Below are 24,764 nucleotides of genomic sequence, written 5' to 3'. Positions count from 1 at the left end.
GGGGCAGGGAACCTCCCCCACCAAGCCGGCGGGTCAGGAAAAGAGTGGGTGGGGACATGGAGCCGCGCAGGCCCTGCCCTTACCGTGAAGAGCTCCGGGCGGTCCTCAGCCAGACTGTCTGCCGGAAGTTAGACCCGTCCTCCTCCAGGCCTCAGGGCCGCGGCGGCGTCCGTCCGCGCTTGCACGTGTTCCCGGAGGGCGGCCTCCTGTCGAGGCTGCTGTCGCGACCGAGGCCCTTTCGCGCTCCTCGTGCAGCCGTAAAGCGCCTCGCTGGAACTTTGCGACGGGAGCCTGGGAGGGACACCTCGCCGCGCGCAGCCGCAGAGCCCCTCGGCAGCAGGGCGGCGCTTCGAGCGCTCGGGACGGCCGCGGCCCCAGGCGACCTCCGCGTGCAGAAGGCCCGGGGCGCACGCGCAACCCGTGTGCGGACGCCCAGAGAAAAGAGAAAACACGTTGGCTTCCGCCTCCTAGGGACCCCGCACGCCCACTTTTGTAGGAGAATGTCACTTTTTGTGGAGGGACAGGTGGTGGGTGGGTGTTGAGGCTCCATAAGACATTGCTGTGCCCAGACAGTCGATGGTGGACTCCGTGTAAAGGATTCGGGAGACGTGGCTGCGCGGGGAGCACTGGGGAGCACTGGGGAGCGACCGTAGCCTCCGCAGCCAGGATCCGCAGGCGGCTGGCTTTCTCCGGGAGCCTGAGGTGAGGCCCCTAGAGCTCGGCGCACGCGGCCTCTGGCTGGGGAGGTGGCCCTGGGCCGTCGCCAGCACCGCCAGCTGCAAGGCCTCCTCCGGGAAGTGGGAGACACAGCAACGTTATGCGTGGGGCCCCTGAGATGATGTCCTTCTCCTTCCTCCAGGCCGGCTTCACGTCGTAGGCAGCATCGTGCTGCTCCGTGAGTACGGGGAGCCAGCGGGCCTGGCGCCAACTGTGAAGTGCAGTCTCATTCCTCCTGCAGGCGTGCAAGTACCTAGGTATGTGGGTTAGCGGCCACCTCAGGACCTCACGTGCAAGTACCCAGGTATGTGGGTTAGCGGCGACTTCAGGACCTCCCATGCAAGTACCCGGGTGTGTGGGTTGGCGGCGACCTCAGGACCTCCCGTGCAAGTACCCGGGTGTGTGGGTTGGCGGCGACCTCAGGACCTCCCGTGCAAGTACCCGGGTGTGTGGGTTAATGGCGACCTCAGGACCGCCCGTGCAAGTACCCGAGTGTGTGGGTTAATGGCGACCTCAGGACCGCCCGTGCAAGTACCCGGATGTGTGGGTTAATGGCGACCTCAGGACCGCCCGTGCAAGTACCCGGATGTGTGGGTTAATGGCGACCTCAGGACCGCCCGTGCAAGTACCCGGGTGTGTGGGTTGGCGGCCACCTCAGGACCTCCCATGCAAGTACCCGGGTGTGTGGGTTAATGGTGACCTCAGGACCGCCCGTGCAAGTACCCGGGTGTGTGGGTTGGCGGCCACCTCAGGACCTCCCGTGCAAGTACCCAGGTGTGTGTGTTAATGGTGACCTTAGGACCGCCCGTGCAAGTACCCGGGTGTGTGGGTTGGCGGCCACCTCAGGACCTCCCATGCAAGTACCCGGGTGTGTGTGTTAATGGTGACCTTAGGACCGCCCGTGCAAGTACCCGGGTGTGTGGGTTGGCGGCCACCTCAGGACCTCCCATGCAAGTACCCGGGTGTGTGGGTTAGGGGCGACCTCATGACCTCCCGTGCAAGTACCCAGGTGTGTGGGTTGGCGGCCACCTCAGGACCTCCTGTGCAAGTACCCGGGTGTGTGGGTTGGCGGTGACCTCAGGACCTCTTGTGCAAGTACACAGGTATGTGGATTAGCAGCGACCTAAGGGCTTCACTTCCTCCAGGCAGTGGCTGTCGGGCCCACAGGCTCAGTCAAGGATAGCAGCGCAGACGCAGGTGGGGAGGGGAGCTCTTTGTTATCTTCTTCCAAGCTTTCTTAATCTTGGTCTTTTCCACCTTTGGGAAATCTCATTTAAGTGGCGACACAATTCCAGGCTTCTTGCCCTTCTTGCCTGGCTCACCCAATTGTAGCTCCATGTCAAAATTGAGTGAGATTAAGTGTGAATTTTGTTCATCAAATTTTAATGCATTAATCATGTCAATGTAGCGTTTCATCCTAGTCTTAGAGAGGAGGCCTTTTGGCTTTAATTGCAAGGAGAATTATCTTTATGGTTCTTAAATATAAAAGACAGTTAATAGCAATGTGTATGTTTGGTGGCTTATGATGTTCAAAACAACACATTTTAAGAATTCTGTACCATTTTGTCTTTAATCTTTTTTTTTGTTTAATCTTATTTTAGATATACAGATTTAATTTATTTCTGGGCGTGATAAAACTAACACACTTATGAACACAAAATTTGGGGGTAACAATTTATTTTTTAAAGATTTTATTTATTCGTTCATGAGAGACACAGAGAGAGAGAGGCAGAGACACAGGTAGAGGGAAAAGCAGGCTTCACACAGGAAGCCTGATGTGGGATTTGATCCCAAGACCCCAAGATCACGCCCTTGGCCCAAGGCAGGCAGTAAACCACTGAGCCACCCAGGGATCCTGGAGATAACAATTTAGAAAGATATTTGTAGATGTCAATGTTTACCATGGTAGAAAATTTAAATTTCTTTTTGTTTCCATGTTAAGAAATAATATATACAATACTTAAGAAAAACTCTTACAGAAAGCAATTGAGAAGTTAATATTTGTCATTAAAACTGAACTACCAGGGGCAGTCCGGGTGGCTCAGCAGTTTAGCACAGCCTTCAGCTCAGGGCCGGATCCTGGAGACCCTGGATCAAGTCTCACGTCGGGCTCCCTGCATGAAGCCTGCTTCTCCTTCTGCCTGTGTCTCTGTGCCTCTCTCTTTCTCTCTCTGTGTCTCTCATGAATAAATGAATAGAATCTTAAAAAAAAAAAAAAAAAAACTGAACTACCAAATGCCTTAAATTCAGTTACAGAAGTGGTATTATTTTATACATCTTTAATTCTATTTAACAGGATAATATGCATGGTTTCTTCTTCCACCGAGATCCCCCAATAACCAAGTTTAGAAAACTGAAAAAGGATAAGGTGCTATTTAAATAACTCCGATAATTTAAAATCATTCAACATATTACAGTTTATGTTTTTACTAATATAAATCATTTTCTCTCAAAAAAAGGTAAATATATCTAATGGCTATTTTTCTTCTCTCCTATGTAACTCAGTTTTACTCTTTTTTAAATTTCATTTATTTATTCATGCATATTACACGTATTTGTGAGTCATTTCAAATCCTCTTCTTTCTAAAACATTTTTGTGGTTTTATTGACATCATTTACCAAGAATTTATAATATAATGTACTATTTATGAGTATTTCTTCAGTTTTATCCTTTATACTCTGGTTTCATAATATCAATTTTTTCATCACATTATATATCGTTATTTATGTGTATGCTGTATTTCATTTAATAAACAAAACTAATTATCATTTAAATATTACAGAACTTTAACTACTTAAATAGTTTTACAGAAGTATGTAATTTCAGAATATTTTTCCATGACTACATTTTTACTTTAGTAATCTCACTATAACTGTAATAGTAAATGTACACTTTGACATTACACATTTATGTGATAAAACTTCTTTTATGACAGAATTTTTTTCTACTTTATGAATATGTTAATAAAAAGTAAAAATGTATCTGAACAGATATACATAAATAATTCATAATGCAGTCATGTCTGTGAATAAAATATAAATTCAGAATATTTTCAGTGATAATATTTTATTTTTAAAATTGGATTATGGTATGTTATTCAGTAAAGTTTCACTAATTTAGTGATATAGAAAATAATATAAAGATTTTTTCATACCCTATTGGAAATCAGAGATCAACAGTAGAGAAATTTTTATGGCCTTACATTTTTGCATTTAAACTCCCCAGATATAAAAAAAAAAAAAAAAAAAAAAAAAAACTCCCCAGATATATTATTGCCTAATAAACACTGATGTTTCATCTAAATACTTCACCCTATTTGATTACTAACCATTTAAAACTAGTAATGGTTAATTTCTATATTTCTTTTTATTTTACCTATGAAAAGCAAACAAATAAAAGAGTTCAAAGATAATATATGATTTGGGAAACATATCCCAAAAAATCCTATTCTAAGAATCAGACCACTGAATGTTCAGCATTGCCTAATGTTTAGCAAATGGCTAAACATAATGCAGCTTTTCAAATTTTAAGTTCTTCAGTACTTGTAAAAGATATGTGTATGAAGGAGGGATCAAAAGTAATGAAAAAATTTGGTAAACATCTAGAGAATTCAAATTCCTAGCGTCAGCTTTTACTGCTTTAATTTTTCCCTAATGCAAGGTTTCCCTAATGCCAGGTCTAGGACTGTCAAGATCTCTTTGCATGCTTAAGATTTGGTTAACACTAACCTGCAATCCAACTGGCATCTGTTAAAATGTTCTACATAGAAGCCCTACTAACTGGAGGTCATACTGATATTTATGTAGGGCCAAGTTGATTCATGCTGATTTGGGAAAACTCTAAACTTATCTCTGGGGATACTGGATGTTGGCTTTGACTTTTGACCAAGATAAGAGCTACGGGATTTATAATGTGCAGTTTAAAGCCTAAAATTCTTCCAGACACCTCTCAGTTTAGGTTTATTATGTTTTTTTTACCTGGTGTAGCTTGTTAGACACCTGGTTAAACTACATGGCCACAGTGTGTAATTCCCCTTTCTGACTTCTGTCTTGAGCTTCTCATGAGGCCAAGATTCCTTCCACAGATCTTGATGGTTCAGTTGATACGGAAGCCTAGCTCTTGTTCCATTAAGGATCCTGGGGAGGTTGCACTTGGATATGTTTCAGATCCCCACACTTGCCTGTATTCTTTTCCATTTGCTATATCTTATTTTTACTTTTAAATAAAAAGTGTTATGTGAATATTTTGTGAGAAGTATAATGAGTCCTTTAAACTATTGAAATTTGGGAAATCTATGTAGTATTTCACCTTTTCAGGGTTACAACAAGGATAAGGCAAGCCATGAGTCTAAGGCACAAAATTTTAGGAGGCACTCACTTGCAAGAATCTGAGGGTTCTTCCTTTAATTCTTCGTTGTGGGTTCCACATTTGCCTCATTCTAGTCCAAGACATGCTATCTCTACCCCTAGTCCCAAGTCTTTCTAATTAAATACATACCTCAGACTTCGACCTCTATCACCAACTTATCTTTATTGTCGTTTCTGTCTTTGTGTTACCTCAGACAAGGTATTCTTAATGAATTTTCAATTATAAATTCATTAAAATCTATATATCTTTAATGCTCTCTATAGTGATTGCCATCAAAACAATTTTGAATACTCTTCTGAAGTAAGTTAGGCTAAAATTTTAGTAAGAAAATAAAGGAATGGATTACTGTTGCCATTAAAACAATTTTAAATATTCTTTTGAAGCAAATTATGCTAAAATTTTAGTGAGAAAAAAATGATTTGGAATCGGCCTCAATTATTTTAATTCTAGAAATCTTCCCAAAGTAGTAGGGTATTGTGTCTATTGTTTCTCACCCAGAAGTTTCATACAATGGTGGCAATATCTTACAAAGTGAAAGGATTAGGAGCACTTTGGCAAACTATTAGGTGTGGCATCCCACACATTAGAAGGTAGAGCCCTGAAGTACAAATAACTCAAAGGGAAAAACATTAGTCTTTGGTCCATAGCACTTGTTAAAATATTCATACTATTTAGTTGATGATAATTATGTGTTAAAATAGAAAATATGATAAAGTCTAAGAGTTCATAAAAAATGTCACAAATTCAGAGTATTTTGAACAATTTCAAGTTTAAAATATTCTTTGTAACCTCAATTGATATCCTTCTTGAATTAGCTTCCACAAGGACTCATAAACCTAAAAGATTCATTTTAATTGTGATGGCATTTTCCCACCATGAGCTAGCCCATTAAAATTACACAGAATGAGATTACAGGTAAAGTTCTCAGCTGTTGGTTAATTCTCAAGCCAAGATAAAATCATTTAATGCCAAATATCCTGCTATGATTTAAAGAAACCATATAAAACACTTGTCAGTGGAATGTGAAACTGTTAAGTGCTTTTCTTGGGGGCTTGGCTTGATATCTAGCACAGTAACATATTTTTAGTATAGAAGACTATTTAGAATAAAGTCCTAGGAAAATATTTCCTCTTTTTAGTAACTTATCTGTTCAACACTGATAAATTTAATATTACAGTTTACTTTAATCTTTATTTTCCCTAGTAAGAAGGCAATGGGTTAAAAAAAGTTTTATCTTCTAAATACTAATTTCTTAAATAGATATCATTTGTCAATGATAAAGTAGTGCAGAAATTCATATAAATATATTTTGTTGGAAACCAATATTTAGGGATCCCTGGGTGGTTCAGCAGTTTAGCGCCTGCCTTTGGCCCAGGGCATGATCCTGGAGTCCTGGGTTTGAGTCCCACATCAGGCTCCCTGCATGGAGCCTGCTTTTCCCTCTGCCTGTGTCTCTGCCTCTCTGTGTCTTTCATGAATGAATGAATGAATGAATGAATAAATAAATAATAAATAAAATCTTTAAAAAAAAAGGAAACCAATATTCATGCTATATAGAATGCTATTCTAATATATAGGTCAAACCATTTATCATCCATGAAGAACTGTATATCCTAAAATGACTCATAATAATAGACTAAAGTCTCATTGTTAATTAATTGTATATTAATCAATTTTATAAACATGCTGTTGTACTTCAATTTTCATTTTTATTATGTTTACAGTGTACTGTTACATAAGGCATAGAATAAGTATGGAACAAAAACATGGATTTTGAAAGCAATAGTCTGTTTACAAACTTCAGTGCACATTGTCTTGTAAAATCAAAAATTTTTCCTCCTTCAGCACCGATTTCCTCCTCTAAAAATGAGACCATTCCTACATAGGGCTATTTTAAGATTAGGTTTCCTATTTTACAAACCATAAGATTTTACAATGATATAAGTGAAGCCCATGAAAGAAGTCACATACAAAGGTAAACAATTGTCTTAATAGATAAAGTTCATTAAATCCAGTTATAGATGGCTGATGAGCTACATCAATGTTTCAGTCTTAATACATAAACTAATTAAATTGTATATATATGGATCTTCATCTTCCATCATGATTTTAGAGGTCTAGTAGAAGTGTTGCTAGCACTCTTCCAGTAAAAAAAGAATACAACAATTCTTAAATCTGTCAACAAACAAATGGATGAAGTGTTACAAAATACTATGTATCATATATATTGTGTATATATATATTTTATTTTTTATTTATTTTTTATTGTATATATATTTTATATGTGTATACTATACAGCCATTTAAAAAAAGGAAATTCCACCATTTTTGACAACATGGATGAAACTTCAATATATCATGCTAAATGAAATAAGCCATTACATGATCTCACTTATATATGGGATCAAAAAAAAAAAAAACAGAAACAGGAGATCAGGATGGTAGCTGCCAGAATTGGAGGATGGAGGGTATCAGAGTTGGGCAGAAGTAGTCAAGAGACTACTTTCAGTAAGATTAACAAGTTTTGGAAATATAAGATAAAATATGATGACTGTAGATAACAATACTGTGTTGTATACTTAAAAATTTCTGAGTATATCTTAAAAGAAAAAATTATAAGTGAAGGAATGGATGTTAACTTATTTTACTTATCATGTTGCAATATATAATTTGTTATGCACTTTAAACTTGAAGCAATGTTATTGGGTGATTATATCACTATAAAATTAGAAAAAATCAAAATTCCAAATATTATGAAAGAAATAATATAGAGAAAGAAGCTTTGTTGATGGATTCAAGGATTCAATATTGCTAATGTGTTCATCTCCCCATTTTGATCTGTAGATCCAATGGAATTCCAATCAAAACCTTACCATATATTTTGGATATATTTACAAGCTAATTCTTATATTTATATGGAAAGTCAAAGATCCCTGAAATTCCATAAATATTTTTCAATAGGTAAAACTGTTTTTCAAAAAGAACCATAAATTTGAGTCTCGGACTACCCAATTTCAAATATTATTATAAAGCTACAGTAATCAGAACAGTATTTCCAAAGCACAAAGGATTTTCCTTCAGTCTTCACAGTGAGAAGCTAGTGGGAATCATGGAGGTGAAGCTCATGAACGTGTGGGGGCCCTCCTAACACTGGGCTTCCCAGAGATTTTAACTTCAAGATACTCCACACTGAGCTTCCAGCAGTTCTTCAAGCACACTGTAAGTTTACCTACTGATACTGGCAACAACAATGGCTTTTGCTACCAGTGAGTTGTTATTCTCTGTGATTCTCTATAGCTGCCTTTCTCTTCAGATTTGGGGCAGCAGCTTGCCCTGTGGCCTCTATTCTCTGATGAATCTTTAAAGAGTTGTTTTGCAGCTTGTTTAGTTTTATCTAATTGTGACACTGGGAGTGCTACTTCTACACTATTTACATGTTAGAGCAGAAATTTACACTAGTACCTTTTAGAAACAAAATAGTCTAGGAGGCTTAAATTTTTTATATGTTATTCTAAGGAAAATAGTTTTCATTGTATCTGACAAAAGCTAATAATTAAATGAATCCTAACTGACTTGGTATTATATATATTAATCACATTTTGACCTAAGAAAGCTATATACAATGTGGAGAGTACTGCTTTAGTTTGTTGGCTATCTGAAAAATTGAATCTAATTTGCCAGTTTATTTTAAATATGTTTAAACTATCTACTCTACACAAGATGAAATGGACTATTGATCTTGCTTCAAATTTTCCTTAACGTGTATACACAATAATCCCCAATCCTAGAATAATCTTCAGATTCTTTATATCTCTGCCTCAATACTTTTTTATTTACTTTCAAGGGGTTTCATTTTAGTGTAAAGATGATGTTAAAATGAAATTCCTAGGTGGGAATGCAGTAGAGCGTTCAATTCTTGACTTTATCTCCAAGATAACTATGCTGTTGCCTGTTCATTGTTCCTATAATTTTCTCTTTATGGTGATCTCCATATATGGAAGCATAAACAAGCACAACGGTAAGTCTCTTAAGTTGCAGCCATATTCCCCCTTGTCTTAATTTTTGGCAGTAGCTGTATTTCATCATGATAATGTAAGTCAATTACCCCTACTAATGTAGGAACAATTTCTTTTGCCCGGCACTAATAGCCCAAAGTAACCAGATAATAGACATAGGTTTAGTTGAACACTTTCTGTATTTCCAGGTAGAAAAACTCTTGCCCAGGAAATCAAAACCAAGAAATCAAAAAGAAATTTTTTAACAGAGTTGAAAATGTAGGGAATAAATTCCCTGGGGTGTCACTGAGAGGAGCTATTATAACTTCCATTCCTTGGTTCTAAGCCAGTAATGCTGAAACAGTCTATATTTTGCTCACAGCAATATACTGAGCTAGTCTAGTCATTAAGTGGAACTAGTATTTTTCTTTCTTTGATACCTGGTCTTAGGCAACTACCTGTAAAGTGGGCGGTATAAACAATGCAATAGTGATGGGTAACAAGTGGGTCTAGGCCACCTATTTATATAATACAATTTTGTTCTTTTTAATTGCCTGAGCTATAGAAAAGGACATCATTTCTGTTACATAATAAACTGGTGTGGAGTCACTCAAACTTATTATTTTGGAAAATATGCATTTGTGATGAGCATCTCCAAGCCCTCTCTTTACTTAATGTCTTGAGGCTAATACCAGGACCTTAGAGTCTGAGATAGATCCACAAACTTTTTCAATTGAAGGATAATTCTTTGTTGCACATAACATGACATTGCTTAAGAATTCCAGAAGTATATGCTGCAAATCTCCCACTAGGTCAGCCCAAAATTCCATATGGTACCTGTTTTCCCTAGATGTATCTAGTATCTAGCATCATGGCGTCTACAGAACCATATGGCTCAAGTGACAGTACTACTTAGTAACATAGTTGTTTTTCTTTTTTAATTTTTTTAGTACCATAGTTTTAAATAGATATAGTCTTCTCTCTTGCTCTTGGCCCACTCAGAGCCGCAAACCTGATTCAGATGTTATCAATAATGAAGGACAGGAATGATGCTCTCTATACATTGTCCACAGGATCTTGCCATCAAACTTTACTGTGACAAAGAGAAAATTTAATATAGCTGCAAGGCCAAGTGTATGTGTACTGCTCTCTATCCTGAGGAAATCTAAATGGTTTCTGATTCCCCTTGTGGATTGAGGTTGATAGGAACACCTTAGTAGCTATTTGGCAAGTGCTCGAGTTTGTGGGATATGTTTTAATAAATATACTAAATTCATTACAGCTGAGACTATCATATAGTTAAGGTTAAAATAGACTACTCTCCTCTGCTATGATCTATTTGCTTTTGCGGGGATTAAAGTATTGAATTAAGTGAGGATACGATGGGGACTATCATCCTTGTACCCTTTAAGAAGTTTGTACTACGCTTTGCTGTTCTAATTAGTATTGCTGTTGGTACTCTATTTTGAGTGGGTATTAGAGGTATCATGTGCTTCTGATACCATAACTCTGAAACCCACAAGTTAAGAACCAAAATGAGGATTCTGAGAGTGCCTAAGTGTAAACCATAGAAATATCCTAGATTCACAGACCTATTGAAAAAACTGTGAAATGCGTTGGACTGGTATTTGAATTATCACTCTAAACAGGGGGCAAAGGTACAGGAGGACTGATGACTTCTGAATTCCTTGGTATCAATTCAGTGTCAGCTCAGACTCTGCATCCAAGGGTCCTGTGAAGATCTGAACTTTCTCGTATTTAGTTATTATGAAAGATGGTGGTAGGTTCCTGTGAAGAAATATTATTGACCATTGTGATGCATACTTCCTGTGATTTTATAGGGCCCTTCTTCAAGGAGACCCAGCCTTCCATTAAATCAATGAACTCTAGGTCTCAGAAGTGGTTTATACCTAGAGACTGTACGTGGGATAGTGCTTTGTAATTGTCAACTGACACAGTTAGAAATCTTGATCTTTTCTGGTTATACATGTCAAGAAATATTTGTATGGGGTTTACATTTTTCTTGTCTCCTGAAGAACCATGCATGGTTTATTTCAAATTGTCATGAATCCCTGTAGGTCAAGGTCTCCTGGTATGTATTCTGGCTTGCTATCCATCACATCTGTCATACCTTTTACAATTAGGTGTTGCTACTTAGTCTGAGATACTGAAATTCTCTTATTCCCAATGGTAATAGGGAGCCAGATTTCATAGCAGCATACGAGAGACATCAGTCCTGGCCTATAATAATGCAAAGGAAAGCTGAGGGGAAGTGGGAAATGATTGATTGGCTGGGATTTTAAAGAATTTTTCTCATACAGTTGTGGAGACTTGGTAAGTTCAGAATCTACAGGGTAGGCCGTGGGTTAGAGTTTCAGTTTGAGCTCAAAGACAGTCCTTTGGCAAAATTTCCTCCTCTTCCAGGGAGATTTTTTTTTTTTTTTTCCTTTAAGGCCTTGAAATGGACAAGATACACCCACATTATTGAGGATAATCTGCTTTACTCAAAGTCTACTAATTTAAATGTTAGTCTTGTCTAAAAATTACCTTCACAGAAATATCTAGAATCATGTTTAGCCAAGTAGCTGGGTACTGTAACCTAGCCAAGTTAACACATAAAATAAACAACCATAGGTGGTAAAAGTAAGAATTGTAAAACTATATTTTTCGGGGTTCATAACCCAGTTACGTTATGGCTATAAATAACTTCACTTTCCTGTAATTCAAATGCTTTAGTTGTAAAATGTGGATAAGAATAGTATCTATTATCAGAGGCCAAATATGAAGATTAAAGGAGTTAATATGAAAAAAGGTCTCAATGTAGTGAATAATACATTGTAAAATGCTCCAAAATGTAGCTCTGATTGTTGTTAAGAGTTTGGAAGAAAATAGTCTTGTTTGTTTTTTTTTTAAGATTGTATTTCCTTATTCGTGAGAGACACACAGAGACAGGCAGAGACATAGGCAGAGGTAGCAGCAGGCTCTCTTCAGGGAGCCCAATGTGGGACTTGATCCCAGTACCCCAGGATCGTGACCTGAGCCGAAGACAGATGCTCAACCACTGACATGAAGGTGCCCCAGAAAATAGCTTTTGTAGAACATTTTTGTACAATAAATGTCAACTTTCTATCAACTTTTTAATTTTGATAATTTCATATGATTAATTCTCTGGCTTTAAACCTCTTTGTATGATTTGTAACTCAGCCTTAAATATATGGAAGCAATGTGTTTAAGGAAACAAATGGAGCAAGAGATTTTAGGAACAATTAATTCTACGTTTAGTTATGTTTATGTTAAGGTAGTTATTTATTTTTAAAATATTTATATTTTAAATTTATAATCCTATAGTTAATTTCATAATGATTTTTCAAATTATTAGAATAGTGAATTAAATATTTTGAATTATAATTTTTATTAAATCATCCTTATAATTTTAATATAATGAATTTTTAAAACTTCCTATACAACTTTATCAGCGGAGGAGGGATAGTGTTTTAGTATTTTGATTGATATTTATTCTCCCTACTAATACATTTTGTTCTACATTGATCTTATTTTTCTCTTCTTTTTCATTCTTGTTTTATTATTTCTGCAAAATTGTTATATATTTAGCTTATTTTCCTTATTATTCAGTACTTAATAACAATATAATTCTAGATACATCTTAGGGATTTTGCTGCATAAATTATCCACTTTTATTACTTTAATACTCTCTATTTTAATTTGTTAGGATAAAAGTTATTTAAATTTTGGTAGTTTTAGAGACTATTTTTATTGCTTTATGGTTATAGAATACAGACCTTTTTTTTTTTTCCCCTAAACATTCTTCAGATTGCTGCAAATCTTTGGTTAATTTCCAGAACTATATTTTAGTAGAGGAGAGAATTTATGGAGGACCTTCCTCTCTCAGGTTCACTGATGTTACCCTTTAAATCTTTTCTCTCTATTAACTTTGAGGATCTTTCATATTCTGTATACAATTTTTGTCAGAATGTTCTTTGCAAAAAAAAATGGTTTCTTGACTTCATTTTTTTAGCATTGCCTTTAGAATAAAATTTTTATAATGTCAATGCAATTTAATTGATTAAGATTTTTTCCTACATAATTTGTGACTTTGGTATTAATTTGTGCAAAATCATGAGTATTTTTTCCTATATTTTATTCTGAAAAGTTATTGTTTTACTTTATAAATTTACATGGATTATCCATTTGAATGAATTTTTATATACATTATGAAGATTAAATCCAAGTTTATTTTTGAATATTTATGTCCAGTTATTCTACACCATTTTCTGAAAAGATTGTTCTTTCTCTACAAGAATACTTTTGCATTGTTGTCAAAAATCATTTGGCTATAGTTTTGTAAGTATATTTCCATTTTATCCAATTTGTTACATTCATTTATGTGTTTATCTCCTTTAGCAATTTAACACTGCCTTTATTCCTGTAGAGGAAATCATTAATCAGATAACTATTTTTTAGCTATTTTATTCTATTCTCTCTACTTTGGCTTTTTATATAACTTTTATAATTAGCTTGTAAATATGTACATAATTCTTACTGATTTTATAGATTAAGTTGGATCAGTACTAGGTGTAGTCTTTCAGGCCAAGAATAAGTTATGCAGAGGATCCCTGGGTGGCTCAGCAGTTTAGCACCTGCCTAAAGCCCAGAGCATGATCCTGGAGTCCCGGGATCAGGTCCCACATCAGGCTCCCTGAATGGAGCCTACTTCTCTCTCTGCCTGTGTCTTTGCCTCTGTGTGTGTGTGTGTGTGTGTGTGTGTGTGTGTGTGTCTCATGAATAAATAAGTAAAATCTTAAAAAAAAAAAAGAGTAAGTTATGCATATACATTAGTAGGTCTTTTTTTCATTTATTTCATTATATTTTCCATTTTAAGCATGTGATACCTATAGATTGTTTTATGAGAGACTGTACTAAATGTTTTTTTTAATTATTATTTTTGTCTCTATTTGTTAGCATTTAGAAGTTGATTTGTGTGTGTGTTCTAGTCTAATTTATAAGTTTGCTAAACTCATTGATTTTAGAAGCATTTATTTTCTTTTTCTAGATTCCTTGGTGTGTGTTTGTTTTTTTAAATTTTTTTATTGGAGTTCAATTTGCCAACATTTAGCATAACACCCAGTGCTCATCCCGCCAAGTGCCCCCCTCAGTGCTCATCACCCAGTCACCCCAACCCCCCGCCCACCTCCCTTTCCACTACCCCTTGTTCATTTCCCAGAGTTAGGTGTCTCTCATGTTTTGTCACCTTCACTGATATTTTCATTCATTTTCTCTCCTTTCCCTTTATTCCCTTTCACTAATTTTTATATTCCCCGTCCTTGGTGTTTTCTAAGTAGAAAATTATGTTTTTCCAAATAGGGACAGTTTATGTCTTACTTTCCAAACTGTATGATTTTTAGTCAGTTTTTGTTTTGTTTTGTTTTTCCTTTCCTGATGGCTCTGATCTACACTTCTGCCTTACGGCTTTGACCTACACTCCTATTCCAATACAGTAGGAATAGTGAGCAAGGACATACTGCATTGTCTTTGACCCCAAGAGAACAGCATACAGCCATTTACTATTAATTTTGTTATCTCTAAGAATTTTTGCCAGTGTTTGTTACTTAGTTGAAGAAATTCTCTTATGTTCTTGGATTGTTGAGAGTGTTAAGTGTTGAATTTTGTTAAACTCTTTCTGTATTAATTGATATGATAGTGTCCTTTTTGCTTTTTAGACTATGAATATGATTATTTTATTGCTAGATTTTTCAAATATCAAACCTGCTAAGTTTTCTGAGATAAATCTCACTTGATTATGATATTATTCTTTTATGTATTGGTGTATTCAATTTTCTAATATTTTGTGGGGATTTTTTATATCTATACTCATTACACTTTATCTTTTGTTATTTGAATTTTTTGTTTTGTTGTTTCTTGTTTGATTCATTTTTATACTCTTCTTATGCAGTTTTTGCTTTCCTTTCCTTCCTACTTTATAGATGATAATGTGGTTGAATTGGTGCTATTTTTTTTCCTTAAAAGTTTGATAGCTTATGATATCCCTTTTAAAAACACCTAAACTATGACATCAAAAATATAAAACATGGTGGGGGAGAGAAGAAATGTAGTGTAATAATGCATTCAACCTTATGTTATCAACTTAAAATAGACTGTTATAAATAAAAGTTTACCTATTTAAACCTCATAGTAACTACAAAACAAAAACCTATAGTAGATGCACAAAAAATAAAGAGAAGGAATCCAGGCATACTACTCAAGAAAACCATCATACCTCAAAGGAAGGGAGTAAGAGAAGAAAGGAACAGATAGGAACCACAAAATAGCCAGAAAACAATTAACAAAAGGCTATAACTATATACATATCAATAATTACTTAAATGTAAGTGAAATAAGTTCTTCAATCAAAAGACATAGGATGACTCAATGGAAAAAAAATCAAGACACATCTATGTGCTGCCTACAAGAAGCTCACATTGGATATAAGGACATGGATATAAGGACATGCACAGACTGAAAGTGAAATGATAGAAAAAGATATTCCAGGCAATGGAAATCAAAAGAAAGCTGGAGTCACTATACTCATAGCAGACAAATTTTAAGACAAAGACTGTAATAAGAGTCAAAGAAGGGCAATACATAATGATAAAGGGATAAACCCAACAAGAATATATAACATTTGTAAATGTTTATTCATCCATAATAGAAAGCACCAAATATACAAAGCAAATGTTAACATGCCTAAAGAGAGAACTAGAGAGCAATACAATAATAGGAGTACATTAATATCCCATTTCCAATCACAGACAGGAAAATCAATACAGCAATATTGACTTTAATGACACATTAAACCTGATAGACCTAAATGGTATCTCAGAATGTTGTGTCCAAAAGCAACAGAACACACATTTTTTTCAATTGTATATGGAACATTCTTCAAGATATAGAGCACATGTCAAGCCATGAAACAAGTCTGAATATGTTTAAGAAGACTGAAATCATATGAAGCATATTCTCTGATCACAAATGTCTGAAACTAAAAGTGAATTATAGGAAGAAAACTAGAAAATCCATAACTATGTGTAGATTAAACAATATGCTAGTGGTGAACTGATGGGTCAGAGATGAAATAAAAAATGAAATAGAAACATAACCTGAGAAAAATGAAAATTCAACAAACCAAAACTTAGGGGTTGCACCAAAAGCAGCTCTAAGAGGGAATTTTATAGCGAATAAATGCCTCCGTCAAGAAATATGAGAAATCTCAAACAACCTAACTTTACACCACCAGGAACTTGGAAATGAACAAAGCCTAAAGTCAAAGAAAATAACAAAGATCAGAGCAGAAATAAATGAAATAGATAGACCCTGAAAAGACAATAGAAAAAAAATAGTGAAACTAGGAGCTGATTCTCAGAAAAAATAAACAAAATTGATCAACCCCTAACTAAACTCACCAAGAAAAAGAGAGAGTACCCATATAAAATAAAAAATGAAAGACATCACAACAGATACCATAGAAATACAAAGGATCATAAGAAACTCCTATGAACAACTATACACCAACAAATTTGACAATTTGGAAAAAATAAAGTCCCAGCAACATACATCCTATCAAGACTGAATAGTGAGGGGAAGCCCCGGTGGCACAGCAGTTTAGCGCTGCCTGCAGCCTAAGGCATGATCCTGGAGACCCTGGATCGAGTCCTATGTCAGGCTCTCTGCATGGTGCCTGCTTCTCCCTCTGTGTCTCTGCCTCTCTCTCTCTCTCTCTCTCTGTGTCTCTATGAATAAATAAATAAGTAATCTTAAAAAAAAAAAGACAATAGTGAGGAAAAAGAAAATCTGAACAGACCAATTAGTAGTAAGGAGAATAAGTCATCAAAAACCTCTCCACAAAGAAAAGTCCATGACCAGTGGCTTCCCTGGTCTACCAAATTCAAAGAAGAATTCTACCAAACATTCAAAGAAGAATTAATACTAATTCACTTCAATCTCTTCCAAAAATATAAGATGAATTAACACTTTCAAACTCATTTTACAAGACCAGCATTACCCTGATACTGAAACAAACAAGGACACCTAAAGAAAATTACAGACCAGTATCCCTAATGAACATAGACACAAAAATATTCAACAAAATATTAGCACACCAAATTCAAAAATACCTTAAAAGGATCATACGTCATGATCAGATGGTATTTATTTCAGTGATACAAGGAACATTCAACACCCACAAAACAATCGATGTCATATACTGTATTAACAAAATGGGAGATTAAAATCATATGATCATCTCAATAGATACATAGAGAACATTTGACAAAATTCAACATCTATTTACGATAAAAAAAAAACCTCTCAATAAGATGGGCACAGAAGCAACACACCTCAACATCATAAAGGCCATATATAACAAGCTCACAGCTAATATATTCAATGGTGAAAAGCTGAAAGATTTCCTTCTAATTTCAGGAAAAGACAGAATACACAACCATTTTTATTCAAGATTATATTGGAAGTCTTAGCCAAAGCAATTAGGAAAGAAAAAATACATAAAAGATGTCCAAATTGGAATGGAAGAGGTAAAACTGTCACTCTATGCAGATTACATATAAAAAGACCTGAAAACACCAAAATCTGAAAGAACTAATAAATGAATTCAGTAGAGTTTCAGGATACAAAACCAAAATACAGAAACCTGTTGCATTTCTATCCATTAATGATGGACTATGAGAAAGAGAAATGAAGAAAACTAACTCACTTATAATCGCATTCAAAAAGAAGAAAATATCTGGTAATAACTTTAACTAAGATTAAAGACCTATACACTGAAAACTAATGAAAAAATTGAAGACACAAATAAATGGAAAGTCATTCCATGCTCATGGATTGGAAGAATTAATATTATTGAAATGTCCATACCACCCAAAGCAATGTACAGATTAAATGCAATTCTTATCAAAATTTCAATGGCATTTTTCACAGAAATAGAACAATCTGAAAGTTTGTATGGAATCATAAAAGACCTCAAGTAGCCAAAGCAGTCTTGAGAAAGAACAAAGGTAGAAACATCATGCTCTCTGATTTCAAACTACTTTACAAAGCAATAGTAATCAAAGCAGTATGGTATTGGCAAACAACAGATACATAGATCAACAGAACAGAATAGAGTCCAGAAATAAATCCATATGCATATATGGTTAATTAATTAATGATAAAGAAAAAATATGCAATGGGGAAAGGACAATCTCTTCAATAAATGGTATTGGGAAAAAAAAAGGACTACTATTGTATGCCATACACAAAAATTAACTCAAAATTAAGAAAACTGGAATGTAAGATCTGAAATAAAATTCCTGGAGGAAATCATAATTGGTAAGCTCCTTGACATTGGTCTTGGCAATGATTTTTTTAAATCTATACCAAAAGCAAAGGCAACAAAAGCAAAAATAATTAAGTGAGACTACATCAAACTAAAAATCTCTGCATAGCAAAGGAAACCATCAACAAAATGGAAAAGCAGCCTCTGAGTAGGAGAAAATGTTTTCAAATCATATGTCTGATAAGGGTTTAATATTAAAAATACATGAAGAATGCATATAACTCAATTGCAAAAATAAAATCAATTCAATTAAAAAAATTGGCTGAAGATTTAAATATTTTTCCAAAGACAGGTGGCCAAATGAAAAATATGTTCAACATCACTAATCAACAGAGAGATCGCTTCACACTTGTTAGACGGTATTATCAAAAAGACAAGAAATAACAAGTGTTGGTGAGGATGTGGAGAATAAGGAACCCTTGTGCACTTTTGGTAGAAATGTAAATCAGTGAAGCCACAATGGAAAACAGATGGAGGTTCCTAAAATATTTAAAATAGAACCACCATTTGATCCAACAATTGAACTTCTGGTTATTTATCTAAAGAAAATTAAAACCCTGAGTTGAAAATATGTATATACTCCCATGTTCTTCGCATTATTTACAGTAGCTAAGATAGGGAAATAGAGGAAGTGTCCTTGGATAGATAAATGTATAAAGAAACTGTGGTAGATATACATATACAATGAAATATTATTCAATCACAAAAAGAATGAAATTTTTCTATTTGCAAAAGCATGGATGGACCTTAAGGGCATTATACTAAGTGAAATAAATGAATCAGAGAAAGGCAAATACCGTATGATCTCACGTATTTGTGGAATCTAAAAACAAAACACAAGCTCATAAATAAAAAAAAATAGATTGGTGGTTGAAGAAGGGTTTGGGGGGGTGGGTGGTGTGAGGGATATAAGAGAGTGGGTAAAATAGTGAAGGTAGTCAAAAGATAGAAATTTCTGGTTATAAAATAAATAAGTCATGGATATGTAATGTACAGCATGATAACTAAGTTAATAATATACCATATTTCATGTTTGAATGTTATTAAGAGAGTAGATCCTAAAAGTTCTCATCACAAGAAAAATTATTTTTGTAACTATGTTGGTGTCTGATGTTAACCAGATGTATTGTGGAGGTTATTTTGCAATGTATACAAATATTCAGTATTCATGTTATATACTTGAAACTAATATAATGTATGTCATATAAAAGTATGCTTGTCAGAATTTACCATTGAAAGCATCAGTGGCCAGATACTTGTTTTTCAAAGTATTTTTAACTCAATTAAATTTCTTCATGATTTATAGATATATATATTATTTTTTTTATCTTGACTGTGTGTGTAAATTTGTGATTTGGGGGAAAATTAGCTGATTTAAGCAAATTTGAATTTCTGAGCATGGAGTTCATAATATGCTCTTACTATCCTATAGAATCTAGTTATATTCCCTCTTTTGTGTCTTCTTTCTTTTTAAATATTTATCAAATTCTTTGATTATTTTTAAAGAACTTGGCTTAGTTTTCTAAAACCCCAGATAATAAAAGGGTAAATTTTTGTTGTTCTCTCTTCTGTGCGTATGTGTTTCTTTAGTACCTTGAGAAATATGTTGAATTGTTGAAGACAAGACTTGGATATTTTTTAATTATCTGGCAAAACATCACCATAAAATATTATTACAGTGAACTTTGCCATACTTCCTTAATGTAGGTATCTTTATATATATAGCTTAACCAGTATGGAATTAAGAGCTGTTTTACATGATATTGGTTAATGTTTCTCAATCTTTGCTGAAAAGTTTTAAGAAATTTTGAAAATTCAATTAATTAGTGAAAATCAATTTAATGAGGGTATAGGTACGACCTATTGTCATTACTGAAGACTCTCCAGGTGATTCCAATATGCAACAAATTTTATAAAATCTAACATAGACCCTATACTCCCTCAATGAAATAATTATGTATATTTATGAAACAACTAAGTTTTAATATGATGTGATTCTATAACTAAAAATAAATAAATATATATATATCACAATTAAATTTCATTTCTGCTATTGGTTTTAATATACCAATCATTCTCTGACTCTAGTGAGAACTCATTGTTAATATATGTACAATAATATGGTATGGTAGCCTCATAGAACTAAGCTGGCATGATGAACTTCCACCTGGGTTAAAAACAGTTCTAAAAGGATTTATTTCCATGTGTCTACCTCTATTCTGAGGGTAATCTGTGAAGAGTAGGAAGAATGAAGAGCATTATTTGTAGGTAATGGTTGTGCTGATATAAAATATATAAGCTCACTAGATGTTAAAAAGAAGAAAACAAGGTAGAGATAAGTTTAAATAAAGGAAAAACAAATATGAGAATTTGTGAGGAACTCACTTCTTTATTTCCTCTTATGTGAGAAAAAGAAGAACAAATATTTGACTGAAAGAAAAACTCAGAAAATGACCCAAGTCAAATTAGAGATTTTCTCAGTAAAATTTTCTAATTTTACTCTTAGTTGCTCTGTGCCTTTTTATGCCTTTATTTTATTTATTTTATTTTATCTGAATTTGAATTTCTGTGGTCTTTGAACATATTCTGTTTCTGAGTTCAATTCTCATGATATGGAAACTCAGTTTCTTCTCTGGAGTCCAATAAATGCAATATGTATTCAGTGACTTCCTGTAAAGACTAAGTCTCTGTTAAATATAGATAGAAATTTTTTAAAAACTAAATATAATCTTACTGCTAGAAATTCATCCACTCTACATGCAAAATAAAGATTTACAGGTGAAAGAGTAAGTTCCAGAATGGCTGATACAGACATTAAAAGGAACAGCAAATGAGCAAGGTGCATTGATGAAGACTACATGGACCTCACTCTGTGATTAGGTACTTTAAATAAGATGTCTGCTTTTTTTTAATTAAGAAAGAGACATTCACATTTTCCTATGAACTGTCAGCATTCTGTACATGCATGAAACATAACACGATATTGTATTTATTTGCCTCCACATCTAGAATAAAAGTTATATGATTAAAGAAGTTATGAATTGAATTTTTTTGTCTTTAATGACAGAAATGAGTTTGATACTTTTTCTCAGATAAATTCATGTATTTCTTCAATAGATTTTGCCTAACCAGATGATCTATAATACAACATTTTGGGGATTCTAATGTGTACAATATTCAAACTAAGATTTCATCAATAATGTTCTCCAATCTATTTAAAAAATAAGTTTATATTCTACATCAGAAAAGATTGTACTAACAATCAGTGACATCAGTTATTGATTTGAACATTTTGCTCTGAAATTATACAACTGAAAGGGGCCATGTCCTTATGTCTGTGAGCTGGTGACCTCATTGATTTTTGTCTGACACCTGAAATCCATGTGTGCTATTCCTCCTGCCTATCTTAATTCCCAAGGATGTATGCTTTCTACTATGAAAGACTGTCTCAACCATTCCCATTTAGTAAAACAAGGTAAATTCAGTATCACATTTACTAAGACCATCAAGTATTGTTTGTATTCGTTGCCAATTTCTCTTTTTGGTAGTGACCATAAATTCTGCTTTATATAGTGGAAATTATAAATAGTAGAGTGTGTAAGATACAGCAACAGGGTGCATTTTTTTCCAGAGAAGGCAGGAAATGAACATGAGGTAGAGTTTGGGATTGAGGAGATGAAAGGAGCTAACTAGTAAGTTCTGAAAGAAGAAACAATATTCTAGTGACATTGAACAGAAGAAACCCCAACACCTGATGATGGGTTATATGTGAAACTAAAGAAATGGAAAGGGCAAATGTAATTCTTTTTTTCTTTTTTAATTCCTATTGTTGGCTTTCTTCCCTTAATCTATCCCTAAAGATTGAATTAGTGTCTCTCAGGAATCTGTGATTTATTTTTCTTTTTCAACATAACATCAGCAGTCAGTTCTATATTACCTTTTGTTTTTCTACCATCTATGTATTCATACTTCCTAATTTATATTTCTAGCTCAGGTATCTATTGAGAGCTAATCAATTTAAACTAACTAGTGGTCTTCTGTACTTAGATTTTTTTTTAAAGGGACTTCCAATTCAACACTAAAAGATATTCGTTACTTATCCTCCAAATCTAGTATTTCTTCAGTATTGTTTTCTCAACATTTAGCAGTAGTATTCATTCAGAATGAGGGAAAGTTATTAACATACTGATATGGAAAGTTTTCATTTTTATATATATGTTTGCACGTTTTTGTATACATATCAATTTTTTGAAGTTATTATAAATCAACCATGAAAATTGCCCCTTATGTAGAAAAAAATAGGGCCTAAAATATTAAAATAATATTGCAGTGAAGATTAGAAATAATTTATTCATATAATCCTGTACTTATTTGGATATTTTTAATACTTTTCAACAGAATTGATTCAGATTTTTTTTTTAAAGATTTATTTATTTATTCATGATAGACAGAGAGAGAAAGAGGCAGAGACACAGGAGGAGGGAGAAGCAAGGCTCCATGCACCGGGAGCCCGACGTGGGATTCGATCCCGGGTCTCCAGGATCGCGCCCTGGGCCAAAGGCAGGCGCCAAACCGCTGCGCCACCCAGGGATCCCTGATTCAGATTTTTAAAAATAAAGTTACCAATCCATAACATTGTTTCAGTTATTCTTATTTTCTTATTAACTATATAATCTTCAATATGACTCTAATCATGGTTCAAACATTCTTCACTGGCAGTATTCTAATATTTTACATGATATTAAACACTTTATTAAAAAATAAAAATATCACATTTTAAAGCCTTTCCTGGTTACTCCCTTTGCAATTGCAGTTCAACACATATTAGGTCATTATCTTTGAGGATTCAGCTGTCACACTGTGATCTTGCTGTAAGGAGAGCAAAGATTGTTTGTTATATTGACAGTTAATTAACAGCCTTAGTTTTGAATGGTCTGGTGATATTTAAAAAGACAAGAAAAATAAGCATGGGGAAAATTGCTTTTAAAAGAAATCACAGAAAAGTCTTTTCTGTAATTCAAGTGCTCCTATGGATAGTCTCATACATATGAAGTTAAACCCTGGTTTTGTTTACAGTGCCGACATTGCTCATGATGTAATCTATATTCTAACTTCTGAAAACTGCAAACTACATATCATTGTCCACTGTAGTCTGATACATGATAAGACATGGTTTAATGTTGCCTTTGTGTATATGAAATTCAGCAGTGGTATTGATTTTTTTTTTCAAAACATTTCTAAGGTGTTTCATAGAAAATTATAGGAAAAATGGATAGTTCATAAAGTATTACAATGAAAAAAAAAAAAAAAGTATTACAATGATTCTTGGGAGCCCTGGTGGCTCAGCAGTTTAGCGCCGCCTTTAGCCCAGGGTGTGATCCTGGAGACCCAAGATCAAGTCCCACGTCAGGCTTCCTGCAATGGAGCCTGCTTCTCCCTCTGCCTATGTCTCTGCCACTCTTTCTCTCTGTGTCTCTCCTGAATAAATAAATAAAATCTTAAATAAATAAATAAATAAATAAATAAATAAATAAATAAATAATAATAAATGTAATTAATGAATGATTTATTCTGGATCTGTCAGTGGCCTTTTATTTTTTTTTATTTTTTTTTTTTTTGTCAGTGGCCTTTTAAATAAGAATTTTTAAGTCTACCAAAATTTAAAATCTTCTTAGAAGATTCTCACTAAGCTCAAAGACTGAGCTACAACTTATGTCATCAAAGGCTATGAGTACTGAAAAATACAGCACAAATTAGGAAAACTATCAATTGGACCCCATTAATTGAATTCCACACACAATTAAATGGAACTGCATCCTCTTATTTTTAACCTTCAAATTTCATTATTGAATTGAATGTTTTATTGATATTTAGACTAGATTTTAATTTGTGGATTAAACATATATGAAATCATTCTATCTATCTTTCAGGGACACCTGGGTGGCTCAGTGGTTGAGCATCTCCCTTCAGCTCAGGGCACGATCCCAGGATCCAGGATCGAGTCCTGCATTGGAATCCCTGTGAGGAGCCTGCTTCTTCCTCTGCCTGTGTCTCTGCCTCTGTGTGTGTGTGTGTGTGTCTCATGAATAAATAAATCTTAAAAAAATAAATCTATATTTCATTTATGGAAAACTAGCCTAGTATGTAGCTGTATCCCACTAACGTATGAAATCAATGTGATTCATAAAGCAAAAAAACAGTACAACAGGTATTCATATTTTACTGTGAATTCAAACCTAAAATATGAGCATTAATCTATCTTTCCACAGAATTTGAG

The 24,764-nt window shown here is 34.7% G+C and overlaps 1 long non-coding RNA gene across 4 annotated transcripts; it reads left to right on the top strand.

Moving 5' to 3' along the window:
• The first annotated feature begins 351 nt into the window (after positions 1–351).
• On the top strand, positions 352–24,477 carry LOC111098372. Of its 4 annotated transcripts, XR_005368071.1 has the most exons (5): positions 352–702; positions 860–1,021; positions 20,078–20,190; positions 21,258–21,367; positions 24,418–24,473. It is a non-coding gene; the product is annotated as an uncharacterized LOC111098372 (long non-coding RNA). The 4 variants fall into 4 exon arrangements; XR_005368072.1 differs by lacking the exon at positions 20,078–20,190; XR_005368070.1 differs by lacking the exons at positions 20,078–20,190; positions 21,258–21,367 and having other exon boundaries at positions 24,418–24,477.
• Positions 24,478–24,764: the final 287 nt, after the last annotated feature.

The sequence above is a fragment of the Canis lupus genome, chromosome 12 (genome assembly GCF_011100685.1).
Source record: "Canis lupus familiaris isolate Mischka breed German Shepherd chromosome 12, alternate assembly UU_Cfam_GSD_1.0, whole genome shotgun sequence".
NCBI lineage: Eukaryota > Metazoa > Chordata > Mammalia > Carnivora > Canidae > Canis > Canis lupus.
Note: the sequence above shows the minus strand (reverse complement) of the source record. Positions and strands in the feature narration are given on the sequence as shown.